Below are 5947 nucleotides of genomic sequence, written 5' to 3'. Positions count from 1 at the left end.
CCACTCAGCCACTGAGCATCCCAGTGTCATTCATTCTTTGAGTCTTGGCTAGCCTAACATGTTCTGTGTAAGACAAGCAGATAAATCTGCTAAATTGTTAGTTTGCTATATTTCAAATAATCTTTTTGTATGGTATTTTTTGGTAGTTACTATAATACTCTATACTAATACAATTATAGTAATTGTATGGTGTTAGTGTTAATCACACCAACTAAATGTTCCCCACAATCCCCACTGGAGCATTCCAGTGGGGATTGTGGTTGCAGAGGACTCTGATAACACAATAATATTGCAGCACAGTCCTGCCACAAGACGGAGAGCTGACAACACCTCTCTTGCCCAAGTAAGCTATGCTGATTGCTATACATCCTTTCAGAAAATTTACACAAATTTTAATGTATTATCCATTGAAGCACAAGGTTGTGCTGTCTTACCTTAGACACAGCTCTGCATATTGTTGACAGTATCTCCAACATACAAGTGTAGTGTGCTTGCAGACAAGTGTTAACATTGATTTTATATTATTGTATTTTTTACTGTCACTTAGATGATTGAAAATGTTCTAAAGAACAAACCTGGAGGAGAGAGGATCATCAATGAGTATGCTCGGACAAAAAGCCTAACAGATAGCAGACGGCGTGACATGGTCAAGATATTGGTTGCACATATGACAAGTGAACATGGGTATGTTGAAATATTTATTTCATTCACAACTAAAATGTTTTTTTATGCACCATCCACGGCTAGTTTGCTGAAGGTGTCATTTACACTCCAATTAGAGCTGGGCGATATGGGAAAAAGTCATATCACAATATTTTTTTTTATATCAGACGATATCGATATATATCACGATATAAAACAATTCACTATTTTGTGAATTTTAAATGTTCCCTGCTACTCTTAATTGAGATATGAAGATATCAGAAGGTTAATTTTTAATTAAATATTTATTTTCTGTCAAAGGTGAACATGACATGTAACACACATCTTAAATCTTTCAAGTTTAAAGGAGAACATAAACAAAACAGACATTATTTTGTCAATGTCAAATGAATAAAGTAGTATCAAAATATAATTAAATTTTCAGAAACTCTCCTTTGTATACATTGTTTTAAATATTGTTTTTTTAAGAACAAACAATAAAATAGAACAATAAATAGCCAAAAAAATGTCTTATACTCTCAGTGCAATTTCAAGCAGCTTTCAAAGACAACATAAATAAAATAGACATTGGCTCAAGTGTTATCAGATGCTCAGAAAAAAGGCACAAGAAATCCCAATGAGTGCAGTACTGTCTCTCAGTGCTGTCAATGTTTTGGGTCAGACAGACATAAGCCAACACTAGATTGCGGGTGAGGAAGACAAGTCTATCCACTGCTTCCGGTTTTAAAGCTGCCCTGTTGCAGGTCACAATATTACCCCCTGTGCTAAATACCCTCTCAGAGGGGGTGCTGGTCGCCGGGATGCACAAGTAGCGCTTTGCCAGGCAGCTCACTCTTGGGAAGTTTTTTTCATGGATTTTCCACCACTGCAGTGGGTCCATTTCACTGTCCGCATCTGGTGCCAGCAAGTACTTGTCAAGCTCACTTTCCACTGTCTCTTTGTCAGTAAGTCCTGTGCTGGTGGTGGGACATGATTTCTTAAAGAAACTGCCCAATGATTTTCGCTGTTTCTTCTGGGTGGGTAGCACTGCAGCAGCTTCTGCCCCTTCTTCTCCTGGTCCCTCTGTTCTGGCTGAAGTGGACGGGTCCTGGTTTCCCTCCAACATCTCAGACACTGCTCTCATTTTGATGGCATCAATCTTTTCTGGCTTGGTGTATTGTACCTTAAAACGTGGATCCACCAAGGTTGCAACATCAAGCAGGTCATCTGTTTTCTGGTCAGCATACTTTTCGTCCAGGTATGCCATGACTGTCATCTTCATGTCCTTTGTGAGTTGTGATTCATCGTCAGAAGTTTTCAGAATCTGTGTTTTGAAGAGATGCAGCATTGGCTTCAGGTATGACACACTCACATAACATTCACCAGAGAGTGAATCAGTGAACTCCAGTAGAGGATTCAGGGCCTCATGCATAGCCTCCAGCACTTCTAGGTCTTGCCAGGAGGGAACCAAGTGCCTGGTCTTCTTATCTGCACCCAGTACCTGAGAGATGGCTTTCTGTTGTTCCAACACCCTCTCAATCATTTTCTGACGTGAGCCCCACCTGGTGGGTGACTCTGTCACCAGCTTGTGTTGGGGTAGGTGAAACTCTTCCTGAGCAGCAGCCAAGTCTCTCTTCTTCTTCCACGAGAAAGAGAAGGAAGCCACCACTTTCTTACAAACACCCACAGCTCGCTCCACCCTCTTGTCTTTTCCTGCTCTCTCTGAGGAAAAAAGATAAACAGCATAAATTAAACTGTTGTTATTTTACAGTATATATTGTTCCTGTTTTTGTGTCTCTTGTTTAAATTGATATTTTACATATCCTTGTTTTTTTATACTTCTTGTTTACTATTTGTTATTTCCTTATTCTCTCTATTTTTGCTATCACTTTGTTGCTGTATGCTAATGTGGGATTTCAAGCTCATTCCTCCTTATTTATTTGAGCTGGACATTTCTAAACATTTCCTTAACAGTTCCTAGTTTCTAAAGTAATTAGGAACTTAAATAAAACAATTTAGGAATTGAAATTTACATAAATATTCAATTAATCAAAAAAAAAAGATTACTTACAGTAATGTGAAAACATCCAACAGTACAATAAGTTAAATGCTAAGTTAACATGCCAGAATTTAATCACCCTGTCCAGATTTTGTTATTGTTTGCATATTGCAACACTGTACATACATTTATTTTTTATATATGATATTGATGAAATTACAAATTATTTCAGCAGAGGCAGGGATATATACAGCAGAGGGGGGCTTACCAACAGCTGAGTGAAGTCGATGCCCAAAGCATTGCAGCCGAGTCCAGTTGTTGAGGGATGTGGCCTTGACTATATTCGTCCCACTGTCTGTTGTGATGCAGACTTGTTTGTCTTCACTCAAGCCCCAGGATGCAAGTGCTTCTGACAGTCCTGCAGCAATTATTTCACCTGTATGGTCTTCCGGAAAGTACACCGTTTGAAGGCATTTGCTTATCAGATTCCAGTCTTTGTCTATGAAGTGGGCAGTGAGGCTCATGTATGGCTCAGATGTGCGACTGGACCACATATCTGACGTGGTAGCAAAGTGTGCTACATTTTGCAGTTCTTTCTCGACTCTCTCTCTACACTCATTATACATCTGTGGGAGTGTGGTGTGGGAGAAATGTTTACGCCCAGGTAGTTTGTAACGAGGGTCCACAACTTTTAGCATCCACTTGAACCCCTTATTTTCCACTGTGCTTATTGGTAGCATGTCTTTTGCAATACAATAAGCTACTGCATTTGTTATATCACGGTGTCTCTTCGATTTTTTGTCATAAGGTATGACACTGGATAAAGGAGACTCTATGGTCTTCTGTTGCTGCTGCACAGGCGTTGTTTTGGGGGGAAGACTAGTACTTGTTCCGGGCTGTGTTTGTAAAAGTTCTCCGTGCTCAAGCGGGTGGCGCTGCTTCAGGTGATGGAAAAGATTAGTGGTATTCCCCGTCTTTGTCGGAACATGTGCTTGACATAATTTGCAGTGCACACTGCTCTGTTTCGTGTCGGACTTTAAAAAACCAAAATGCCTCCACACCACCGAACTTTTCGGGCCCTTCTTGTCAACGATGTCATCCCTTACGTCTTGGGCTTCCGTCATTTCCTTCGTCGGAGCACTCATTTTCTTTTTTTTAAACTGCTGCAGCAGCACAAACAAACACACCGCGACTAGCTGCTGGCATGGCTCTATTCCAGCCACGTGATTGGTTCAGTGCGGCGCAACTCTCGTTGTCATTGGCTATTCGTATTGTCTGTCAAAATATGGACGAATGTAATCTATCGAAAATTATATCGACCATGTTTCATATCTCTATCGAGGAAAAGTTTTCATTGATAATTATCGTTATCGTTTTATCGCCCAGCCCTAACTCCAATACTTCCAACGGTGCTCATAGTGTCTATCTGTGTAGGACAAGTCCTTCAAGGCGTGTCAAAGAGGATTACGCAAAGGGGATCATCAGCTTGTTTCCATACCTGGCTGATCCAAGGAGCAAGTTGGGTTATGTAAGTACAGAAAACAATAAATTCAGCATTTACTCTTCACTTCTAAACTCAAGACATTTTTCAGGCATGATGTATATCTAGATTTTTTTGCTTGGCTATGGTTTGAGTAAAACTAAAGATACTAACATTTATGCATGTCCACCATCTCTGCCATCTTTCCCTAACTCTTACTTTAAAACCCTTTCCTGACTTTGAGTTTAAAACCCTTTTTTAGTTTAGTACTCCAGTCCTGAGCAAGTTCAGCTCAGCTGCTGAAGTTTTAAGATTAAAAGTGTGAAGATATTTTCTCCTGCTGATTTAAACATATTCAAAATATTTCATTTTGAATAACACCTTTTAGGAGCATTATTACAATGCAGAAGATGGGAGTATCTGGCTTGGAGACTGAAGTTTGTCCAAAAGGAAGCTTCTGGTGGACAAAAGAAGGCCATGAGACTGTCAAAAACACAAACAGGTATGTGTTATTGTTACCTGGAACCAAACTGTACACATGAAAAACCTGGCAGAGTTCCCAAGCCTTATTTATTAAATCCTAGGACACTGTCATGTCCATATCCACTGTTACAGGGTGCCCAACAGCTGATCGAGACTTGAGAGAGGACAGTCACCTAATGACAGACATCTTGTGCTCTGAGGCCTTTGCACTGATGAAGCATACAGCTGATGAAGGAATTGTTATGACTAAGATGAGGCAGACCTTCAACTATCGCCAAAATATCATTCATGATCCAGTGAAGTCCTCTGACATCTTTCTGGCCTTCCCGAGATTCCTGGACATAGAAGTATTAGTACGTTGATCTTAAACTACCTTCATTGTAACTTGTAAAAATTGACTTGCATGTTGGAAAAAAGTGACTATTAAAATTGTATGAGTTAAGGAGATTTAACAACTTGACCTCATCTATTCTACAGATTGAGCAAGATTTTACTTTGCTGTTTGATGATGCCATCTCTGCAAAGTTCCTGGAGAAGTGGCCCACTACATACAAGAAAAAAGTCCTCGAGCAAAGCTGTAGTCTCACACAGTCAGATGACCTTCAGTACCTCATTCAGAATGCGGAATCCACAGCAGAAGTGGAAAGTGGTGAGGCAAAAATAAATGCATTATATTGTTGTTGTTCTGGTTTGGTTGTGATAAGATTTAATGTTTTAGGAAAGAGCACTTGATGTAGTTAATTTCATTGTATTTTGTATAAATGGGAGCATAAGAAGTGCAACACTGCCACCTGCTTACCATTTTCGGTACAGCAAGTAGTGATTTGTTTTTTGTATTAAACTTTATTATGGAAGTGTTTTTTTGTTTTTTTCTTTATTACTTGTTCTTTCAGGATGGGACCTGATCCTTGTACACCTGCTGCCACCGTCACCTCATGGCCGCAAGAGACCAGGAAAGCTCTCCGCCAGACAAGCATGTGAGAATCTTGTGAAGTTCATCAAGGTAAGGCTGCAATACAGGAAACATCACTAGCTATATCACGCTACATGTTGTATTTTTGTAGTTTTTTACTGGATGAACAATCATAATTTGCATATATCAACATTTCTCTCTCTTCCTATAGCCAACACTTATTTTTTCTTCAGTTCTAAACTTTGACCTTTTCTCACTTAAGTTGACACAACACTAATGCCACCTTGTGGTCTGAATGTGCAACATTACAAATGAAAACTTGTGTAATACATTAACTTTATTTTTAAACACTTCCATATGAATTGTGAATCATGAACTATTATAGTGAATAAAAGATACAAAAGTCATTCCAAACGTTCATTTTATTGCA

The 5947-nt window shown here is 39.3% G+C and overlaps 1 long non-coding RNA gene across 1 annotated transcript; it reads left to right on the top strand.

The window, feature by feature from the left end:
* Positions 1-4098: 4098 nt before the first annotated feature.
* On the top strand, positions 4099-5166 carry LOC141016332 (uncharacterized). Its single transcript, XR_012180601.1, has 4 exons — positions 4099-4169; positions 4510-4623; positions 4737-4957; positions 5082-5166. It is a non-coding gene; the product is annotated as an uncharacterized lncRNA (long non-coding RNA).
* Positions 5167-5947: the final 781 nt, after the last annotated feature.

The sequence above is a fragment of the Pagrus major genome, chromosome 21 (genome assembly GCF_040436345.1).
Source record: "Pagrus major chromosome 21, Pma_NU_1.0".
Classification (NCBI taxonomy): domain Eukaryota; kingdom Metazoa; phylum Chordata; class Actinopteri; order Spariformes; family Sparidae; genus Pagrus; species Pagrus major.
Note: the sequence above shows the minus strand (reverse complement) of the source record. Positions and strands in the feature narration are given on the sequence as shown.